Source organism: Dama dama, chromosome 3, assembly GCF_033118175.1.
Source record: "Dama dama isolate Ldn47 chromosome 3, ASM3311817v1, whole genome shotgun sequence".
Lineage (NCBI taxonomy): Eukaryota > Metazoa > Chordata > Mammalia > Artiodactyla > Cervidae > Dama > Dama dama.
In genome coordinates this window covers 17064036-17074217 of record NC_083683.1, presented here as the reverse complement: position 1 = coordinate 17074217, position 10182 = coordinate 17064036, and positions in this window count along the sequence as shown.

Here is a 10182-nt window from a genome sequence, read left to right as displayed (position 1 = left end):
CTCAGGTACAGGTATGTGAGTGGGACCCTGAATTTGTGGCCTCAAGTGGAATGGACACCGAGATGCTCTGACTCGAAGTAAGGCCGAATATCTCTGCAGTGAATTGAATGCAGGCTCGTCTTCCATCTCCCAAGACGAAGGGATGTCTGAATCTCCTGTGGAGACCACTGAGAAAGACCTAGTTCTCTGCCTCATCGCGACCGGAGGCCTCACATCCTTTGAAAACTCGAGAGGTCTGCGGAGATCAATGCTTCCAAAGGAGTCGATGCCTGACTCCTCTTGAAAATGGATAGGAGGCTCAGGATCCCTGTGGCACGTGGAAAGGGAACCTGGGTCTCCCGCCTCACGTGGAGACGCGTCCCAATTGCCATGCCAAGACTCGAGGAGAATCCCGAGGTGTCCCTCGCACCTAGGCAGGAGTCCTGACGTCGCTGAACAAACACGTGTCTGGAAGGGCCCTCCCCATCGTAACTCGAGAATATACCCCAGGTTCCGGCCGAAACTCGAATAAAACCATGAGACTTCCCCCTCGCCGCGAGATGAGGCCTGATTCCCCTGCACTGCATGCAGAGCAATTCCGTGTTCCACATCAAAAGTGAAAGGAACCTTCATTTCCTTGATGGCACTCCAGAGAAAACCCAGAGTCACTGTCTGAAGTCTAGAGGGATCGTGAGGTCACTGGAGCAACACGAAAGGGCTCCGTGGACCCCAAATCAACTCGAGATGAGAGCTTAGTCCCTGGCTTCAACTCAAGAGGAATACCAACTTTACACAAGCACCTCAAGAGGAGGCTTCTCTCAGCTACAGTTATGTGAGAGGGACCCTGAGTTTGTGGCCTCAAGTGGAATGGACACCGAGATGCTCTGACGTGAAGTAAGGCCGGATATCCCTGCAGTGAATTGAATGCAGGCTCGTCTTGCATCTCCCAAGACGAAGTGATGTCTGAATCCCCTGTGGAGACCACAGAGAAAGACCTCGTTCTCCGCCTCATCGCGACCGAAGGCCTCACATCCTTTGAAAACTCGAGAGGTCCGTCGAGATAAATGCTTCCAAAGGAGACGATGCCTGTCTCTTCTTGAAAATGGATAGGAGTCTCAGGATCCCTTTGGCACGTGGAAAGAGACACTGGGTCTTCCGCCTCACGTGGAGACCCGTCCCAATTGCCATGCCAAGACTCGACGAGTATCCCGAGGTGTCCCTCGCAGCTAGGCAGGAGTCCTGACTTCGCTGAACAAACACGTGTCTGGAAGGGCCCTCCCCGTCGTAACTTTAGAATGTACCCCAGGTTCAGGCCGCAACTCGAGAAAAACCATGAGACTTCCCCCTCGCCGCGAGATGAGGCCCGATTCCCCTGCACAGCGTGCAGAGCAATTCCGTGTTCCACATCAAACGTGAAAGGAGCCTTGATTTCCTTGATGGCACTCCAGAGAAACCCAAGATCACTGTCTCAATTCTAGAGGGATCCTGAGGTCACTGGAGCAACAGGAAAGGGCTCCATGGACCCTAAATCAACTCGAGATGAGAGCTTAGTCCCTGGCTTCGACTCAAGGGGAATACCAACTTTCCACAAGCACCTCAAGAGGAGGCTTCTCTCAGCTACATGTATGTGAGAGGGACCCTGAGTTTGTGGCCTCAAGTGGAATGGACACCGAGATGCTCTGACTCGAAGTAAGGCCAGATATCCCTGCAGTGAATTGAATGCAGGCTCGTCTTGCATCTCCCAAGACGAAGGGATGTCTGATTCCCCTGTGGAGACCACAGAGAAAGACATAGTTCTCCGCCTCCTCGCGACGAGAGGCCTCACATCCTTTGAAAACTCGAGAGGTCCGCGGAGATCAATGATTCCAAAGGAGACGATGCCTGACTCATGTTGAAAATGGATAAGAGTCCCAGGATCCCTGTGGCACGTGGAAAGGGACCCTGGGTCTCCCGCCTCACGTGGAGACGCGTCCCAATTGCCATGCCAAAACTCGAGGAGAATCCCGAGGTGTCCCTCGAACCTAGGCAGGGGTCTTGACGTCGCTGAACAAACACGTGTCTGGAAGTGCCCTCCCCATCGTAACTCGAGAATATACCCCAGGTTCCGGCCGCAACTCGAGAAAAACCATGAGACTTCCCCCTCGCCGTGAGATGAGGCCCGATTCCCCTGCACTGCGTGCAGAGCAATTCCGTGTTCCACATCAAACGTGAAAGGAGCCTTGATTTCCTTGATGGCACTCCAGAGAAAACCCAAGATCACTGTCTCAAGTCTAGAGGGATGCTGAGGTCACTGTAGCAACACAAAAGGGCTCCGTGGACCCCAAATCACCTCGAGATGAGAGCTTAGTCCCTGGCTTCGACTCAAGAGTCATATCAACTTGCCACAAGCACCTCAAGAGGAGGCTTCTCTCAGCTACAGGTATGTGAGAAGGACCCTGAGTTTGTGGCCTCAAGTGGAATGGACACCGAGATGCTCTGGATAGAAGTAAGGCCGGATATCCCTGCAGTGAATTGAATGCAGGCTCGTCTTGCATCTCCCAAGACGAAGGGATGTCTGAATCCCCTGTGGAGACCACAGAGAAAGACCTAGTTCTCCGCCTCATCACGACCGGAGGCGTCACATCCTTTGAAAACTCGAGAGGTCCACGGAGATCAATGCTTCCAAAGGAGACGATGCCTGACTCCTCTTGAAAATGGATAGGAGTCCCAGGATCCCTGTGTCACGTGGAAAGGGACCTTGGGTCTCCCGCCTCACGTGGAGACGCCTCCCAATTGCCATGCCAAGACTCGAGGATAATCCCGAGGTGTCCCTCGCACCTAGGCAGCAGTCCTGACTTCGCTGAACAAACACGTTTCTGGAAGGGCCCTCCCCGTCGAAACTCGAGAAAATACCCCAGGTTCCAGCCACAACTCGAGAAAAACCATGAGACTTCCCCCTCGCCGCGAGATGAGGCCCGATTCCCCTGCACTGCATGCAGAGCAATTCCGTGTTCCACGTCAAACGTGAAAGGAGCCTTGATTTCCTTGATGGCACTCCAGAGAAAACCCAAGATCACTGTCTGAAGTCTAGAGGGATCCTGAGGTCACTGTAGCAACAGGAAAGGGCTCCGTGGACCCCAAATCAACTCGAGATGAGAGCGTAGTCCCTGGTTTCGACTCAAGAGGAATACCAACTTTCCACAAGCACCTCAAGAGGAGGCTTCTCTCAGCTACAGGTATGTGAGAGGGACCCTGAGTTTGTGGCCTCAAGTGGAATGGACACGGAGATGCTCTGACTCGAAGTAAGGCCAGATATCCCTGCAGTGAATTGAATGCAGGCTCGTCTTGCATCTCCCAAGACGACGGGATGTCTAAATCTCCCTGGAGACCACAGAGAAAGACCTCGTTCTCCGCCTCATCGCGACCAGGACGCCTCACATCGTTTGAAAACTCGAGAGGTCCGCGGAAATCAATGCTTCCAAAGGAGAATGCCTGACTCCTCTTGAAAATGGATAGGAGTCCCAGGATCCTTGTGGCACGTGGAAAGGGACCCTGGGTCTCCCGCCTCACGTGGAGACGCGTCCCAATTGCCATGCCAAGACTCGAGGAAAATCGCGAGGTTTCCGTCGCACCTAGGCAGGAGTCCTGACGTCGCTGAACAAACACGTGTCTGGAAGGGCCCTCCCCGTCGTAACTCGAGAATATTCCCCAGGTTCCAGCCGCTTCTCGAGAAAAAAGATGAGACTTCCCCCTCGCCGTGAGATGAGGCCAGATTCCCCTGCACTGCGTGCAGAGCAATTCCGTGTTCCACATCAAACGTGAAAGGAGCCTTGATTTCCTTGATGGCACTCCAGAGAAAACCCAAGATCACTGTCTCAAGTCTAGAGGGATCCTGAGGTCACTGTAGCAACACAAAAGGGCTCCGTGGACCCCAAATCAACTAGAGATGAGAGCTTCGTCCCTGGCTTCGACTCAAGAGGAATAGCACCTTTCCACAAGCACCTCAAGAGGAGGCTTCTCTCAGCTACAGGTATGTGAGAGGGACCCTGAGTTTGTGGCCTCAAGTGGAATGGACACCGAGATGCTCTGACTCAAAGTAAGGCCGGATATCCCTGCAGTGAATTGAATGCAGGCACGTCTTGCATCTCCCAAGACGAAGGGATGTCTGAATGCCCTGTGGAGACCACTGAGAAAGACCTAGTTTTCCGCCTCATCGCGACCGGAGGCCTCACATCTTTTGAAAACTCGAGAGGTCCGCGGAGATCAATGCTTCCAAAGGAGACGATGCCTGACTCTTCTTGAAAATGGATAGGAGTCCCAGGATCACTGTGGCACGTGGAAAGGGACCCTGGGTCTCCCGCCTCACGTGGAGACGGGTCCCAATTGCCATTCCAAGACTCGAGGAGAATCCCGAGGTGTCCCTCGCACCTAGGCAGGAGTCCTGACGTTGCTGAACAAACACGTGTCTGGAAGGGCCCTCCCCGTCGTAACTCCAGAATATACCCCAGGTTCCGGCCGCAACTCGAGAAAAACCATGAGACTTCCCCCTCGCGGCAAGATGAGGCCCGATTCCCCTGCACTGCGAGCAAAGCAATTCCGTGTTCCACATCAAACGTGAAAGGAGCCTTGATTACCTTGATGGCACTCCAGAGAAAACCCAAGATCACTGTCTCAATTCTAGAAGGATCCTGAGGTCACTGTAGCAACACGAAAGGGCTTCGTGGACCGCAAACAACTCGAGATGAGAGCTTCGTCCCTGCCTTCGACTCAAGAGGAATACCAACTTTCCACAAGCACCTCAAGAGGAGGCTTCTGTCACCTTCAGGTATGTGAGAGGGACCCTGAGCTGGTGGCCTCAAGTCGAATGGATAGCGTGATGCTCTGACGCGAAGTAAGGCCGGATATCCCTGCAGTGAATTGAATGCAGGCTTGTTTTGCATCTCCCAAGAGGAAGGGATGTCTGAATCCACTGTGGAGACCACAGAGAAAGACCTAGTTCTCCGCCTCATCCCGAATTGAGGCCTCACATCCTTTGAAACCTCGAGAGGTGTGCGGAGATCAATGCTTCCAAAGGAGACGATGCCTGACTCCTCTTGAAAATGGATAGGGGTCCCAGGATCCCTGTGGCACGTGGAAAGGGACCCTGGGTCTCCCGCCTCACGTGGAGACGCGTCCCAATTGCCATGCCAAGACTAGAGGAGAATCCCGAGTTGTGCCTCGCACCTAGGCAGGAGTCCTGACGTCGCTGAACAAAGAGTTGTCTGGAAGGGCCCTCCCGGTCGTAACTCGAGAACATACCCCAGGTTCCGGCCGCAACTCGACAAAAACCATGAGAATTCCCCCTCGCCGCGAGATGAGGTCCGATTCCCCTGCACTGCGTGCAGAGCAATTCCGTGTTCCACATCAAACGTGAAAGGAGCCTTGATTTCCTTGATGGCACTCCAGAGAAAAGCCAAGATCACTGTCTCAAGTCTAGAGGGATCCTGAGGTTACTGTAGCAACACGAAAGAGCTCCGTGGACCCCAAATCAACTCGAGATGAGAGCTTACTCCCTGGCTTCGACTCAAGAGGAATACCAACTTTCCACAAGCACCTCAAGATGAGGTTTCTCTCAGCTACATTTATGTGAGAGGGACCCTGAGTGTGTGGCCTCAAATGTAATGGACACCGAGATGCACTGATTCGAATAAAGGCCGGATATCCCTGCAGTGAATTGAATGCAGGCTCGTCTTGCATCTCCTAAGAAGAAGGGATGTATGAATCCCCTGTGGAGACCATAGAGAAAGACATTGTTCTCCGCCTCATCGCGACGTGAGTCCTCACATCCTTTGAGAACTCGATAGGTCCGCGGAGATCAATGCTTCCAAAGGAGACGATGCCTGACTCCTCTTGAAAATGGATAGGAGTCCCAGGATCCCTGTGGCACATGGAAAGGGACCCTGGATCTCCCGCCTCACGTGGAGACGCGTCCCAATTGCCATGAAAAGACTCGAGGAGAATCCCGAGGTGTCCCTCGCACCGACGCAGGAGTCCTGACGTCGCTGAACAAACACGTGTCTGGAACGGACCTCCCCGTCGTAACTCGAGAATATACCCCAGGTTCCGGCCGCAACTCGAGAAAAACCATGAGACTTCCCCCTCGCCGCGAGATGAGGCCCGATTCCCCTGCACTGCGTGCAGAGCAATTCCGTGTTCCACATCAAACGTGAAAGGAGCCTTGATTTCCTTGATGGCACTCCAGAGAAAACCCGAGATCACTGTCTCAAGTCTAGAGGGATCCTGAGGTCACTGTAGCAACAGGAAATGGGTCCATGGACCCCAAATCAACTCGTGATGAGAGCTTATTCATTGGCTTCGACTCTAGAGGAATAGCAACTTTCCACAAGCACCTCAAGAGGAGGCTTCTCTCAGATAAAGTTATGTGAGAGGGCCCTGAGTTGGGGATTCAAGTGGAATGGACACCGAGAAGCTCTGACTCGAAGTAAGGCTGGATATCCCTGCAGTGAATTGAATGCAGGCTCGTCTTGCATCTCCCAAGACGAAGGGATGTCTGAATACCCTGTGGATACCACAGAGAAAGACGTAGTTCTCCCTCTCATGGCGACCGGAGGCATCACATCTTTGAAAACTCGAGAGGTCCGCGGAGATCAATGCTTCCTAAGGAGACGATGCCTGACTCCTCTTGAAAATGGATAGGAGTCCAAGAAACCCTGTGGCACGTGGAACGGGAACCTGGGTCTCCCGCCTCACATGGAGACGCGTCCCAATTGCCATGCCAAGACTCGAGGATAATCCCGAGGTGTCCCTCACACCTAGGCAGGAGTCCTGACGTCACTGAACAAAGACGTGTCTGGAAGGGCCCTCCCCGTCGTAACTCGAGAATATACCCCGGGTTCCTGCCGCAACTCAAGAAAAACCATGAGACTTCCCCCTCGCCACGAGATGAGGCCCGATTTACCTGCACTGCATGCAGAGCAATTCCGTGTTCCACATCAAACGTGAAAGGAGCCTTGATTTCCTTGATGGCACTCCAGAGAAAACCCAAGATCACTGTCTCAAGTCTAGAGGGATCCTGAGGTCACTGTAGCAACAAGAAAGGTCTCCATGGACCCCAAATCAAGTCGAGATGAGAGCTTAGTCCCTGGCTTCGACTCAAGAGGAATACCAACTTTCCACATGCACCTCAAGAGGCGGTTTCTGTCAGCTACAGGTATGTGCGAGGGACCCTGAGTTTGTGGCCTCAAGTAGAATGGACACCGAGATGCTCTGATTCGAAGTAAGGCTGGATATCCCTGCAATGAATTGAATGAAGTCTCGTCTTGCATCTCCCAAGACGAAGGGATGTCTGAATCCCCTGTGGAGACCACAGAGAAAGACCTAGTTCTCCCTCTCATGGCGACCGGAGGCATCACATCTTTGAAAACTCGAGAGGTCCGCGGAGATCAATGCTTCCTAAGGAGACGATGCCTGACTACTCTTGAAAATGGATAGGAGTCCAAGAAACCCTGTGGCACGTGGAACGGGAACCTGGGTCTCCCGCCTCACATGGAGACTTGTCCTAATTGCCATGCCAAGACTCGAGGAGAATCCCGAGGTGTTCCTCGCACCTAGGCACTAGTCCTGACGTCGCTGAACAAACACTTGTCTGGAAGGGCCCTCCCCGTCGTAACTCAGGAATATAGCCCAGGTTCCGGCCGCAACTCGAGAAAAACCATAAGACTTCCCCCTCGCCTTGAGATGTGGCCCGATTCTCCTGCACTGCGTGCAGACCAATTCCGTGTTCCACATCAAACGTGAAAGGATTCTTGATTTCCTTGATGGCACTCCAAAGAAAAGCCAAGATCACTGTCTCAAGTCTAGAGGGATCCTGAGGTCACTGTAGCAACCCGAAAGGGCTCCGTGCACCCCAAGTCAACTCGAGATGAGAGCTTTGTCCCTGGCTTCGACTCAAGAGGAATACCAACTTTCCAAAAGCTCCTCAAGAGGAGGTTTCTCTCAGCTACAGGTATGTGAGAGGGACCCTGAGTTTGTGGCCTCAAGTGGAATGGACACCGAGATGCTCTGACTCAATGTACGGCCGGATATTCCTGCAGTGAATTGAATGCAGGCTCGTCGTGGATCTCCCAAGACGAAGGGATGTCTGAATCCCCTGTGGACACCACAGACAAAGACCTAGATCTCCGCCTCATCGCGACCATAGGCCTCACATACTTTGAAAACTCGAGAGGTCCGCGGAGATCAATGCTTCCTAAGGAGACGATGCCTGACTCCTCTTGAAAATGGATAGGAGTCCCAGAATCCCTGTGGCACGTGGAAAGGGACCCTGGGTCTTGCGCCTCACTGGAGACGCGTCCCAATTGCCGGGCCAAGGCTCAAGAAGAATCCCGAGGTGTCCCTCGCATCTAGTCAGGAGTCCTGACGTCGCTGAACAAACACGTGTCTGGAAGGGCCCTCCCCATCGTAACTCGAGAATATACCCAAGGTTCTGACTGCAACTCGAGAAAAACCATGAACCTTCCCAGTCGCCGCAAGATGAGGCCCGATTCCCCTGCACTGCGTGCAGAGCAATTCCGTGTTCCACATCAAACGTGAAAGGAGCCTTGATTTACTTGATGGCACTCCAGAGAAACCCCAAGATCACTGTCTCAAGTCGAGAGGGATCCTGAGGTCACTGTAGCAACACGAAAGGGGTCCGTGGACTCCAAATCAACTCGAGATGAGAGCTTCGTCCCTGGCTTCGACTCAAGAGGAATACCAACTTTCCACGAGCACCTCAAGAGGAGGCTTCTCTCAGCTAAAGGTATGTGAGAGGGAACCTGTGTTTGTGGCCTCAAGTAGAATGGACACCGAGATGCTCTGACTCGAAGTAAGGCCGGACATCCCTGCAGTGAATTGAATGCAGGCTCGTCTTGCATCTCGCAAGACGAAGGGATGTCTGAATCCACTGTGGAGACCACAGAGAAAGACCTAATTCTCCGCCTCATCACGACCGGAGGCGTCACATCCTTTGAAAACTCGAGAGGTCTGCGGAGATCAATGCTTGTAAAGGAGACGATGCCTGAATCCTCTTCAAAATGGATAGGAGTCCCAGGATCCCTGTGGCACGTGGAAAGGGACCCTGGGTCTCCCGCCTCAGGTGGAGACGCGTCCCAATTGCCATGCCAAGACTCGAGGAGAATCCCGAGGTGTCCCTCGCACCTAGGCAGGTGTCCTGACTTCGCTGAACAAACACGTGTCTGGAAGGGCCCTCGCCATAGTAACTCGAGAATATACCCCAGGTTCCGGCCGCAACTCGAGAAATTCCATGAGACCTACCCCTCGCGGCTAGATGAGGCCCGATTCCCCTGCACTGCGTGCAGAGCAATTCCGTGTTCCACATCAAACGTGAAAGGAGCCTTGATTTCCTTGATGGCACTCCAGAGAAAACCCAAGATCACTGTCTCAAGTCTAGAGGGATCCTGAGGTCACTGGAGCAACACGAAAGGGCTCCGTGGACCCCAAATCAACTCGAGATGAGAGCTTAGTCCCTGGCTTCGACTCAAGAGGAATACCAACTTTCCACAAGCACCTCAAGAGGAGGCTTCTCTCAGCTACAGGTATGTGAGAGGAACCCTGAGTTTGTGGCCTCAAGTGGAATGGACACCGAGATGCTCTGACCTGAAGTAAGGCATGATATCCCTGCAGTGAATTGAATGCAGGCTCGTCTTGCATCTCCCAAGACGAAGGGTTGTCTGAATCCCCTGTGGAGACCACAGAGAACGACCGAGTTCTCCGCCTCATTGCGACCGGAGACCTCACATCCTTTGAAAACTCAAGAGGTCCGCGGAGATCAATGCTTCCAAAGGAGACGATGATTGACTCCTCTTGAAAATGGATAGGAGTCCCAGGATCCCTGTGGCACGTGGAAAGGGACCCTGGATCTCCTGCCTCACGTGGAGACGCGTCCCAATTGCCATGCCAAGACTCGAGGGGAATCCCGAGGTGTCCCTCGCACCTAGGCAGGAGTCCTGACGTCGCTGAACAAACACGTGTCTGGAAGGGCCCTCCCCGTCGTAACTCGAGAATATACCCCAGGTTCCGGCCGCAACTCCAGAAAAACCATGAGACATCTCCCTTGTCGCGAGATGAGGCCCGATTCCCCTGCACTGCGTGCAGAGCAATTCCGTGTCCACATCAGACGTGAAAGGAGCCTTGATTTCCTTGATGGCACTCCAGAGAAAACCC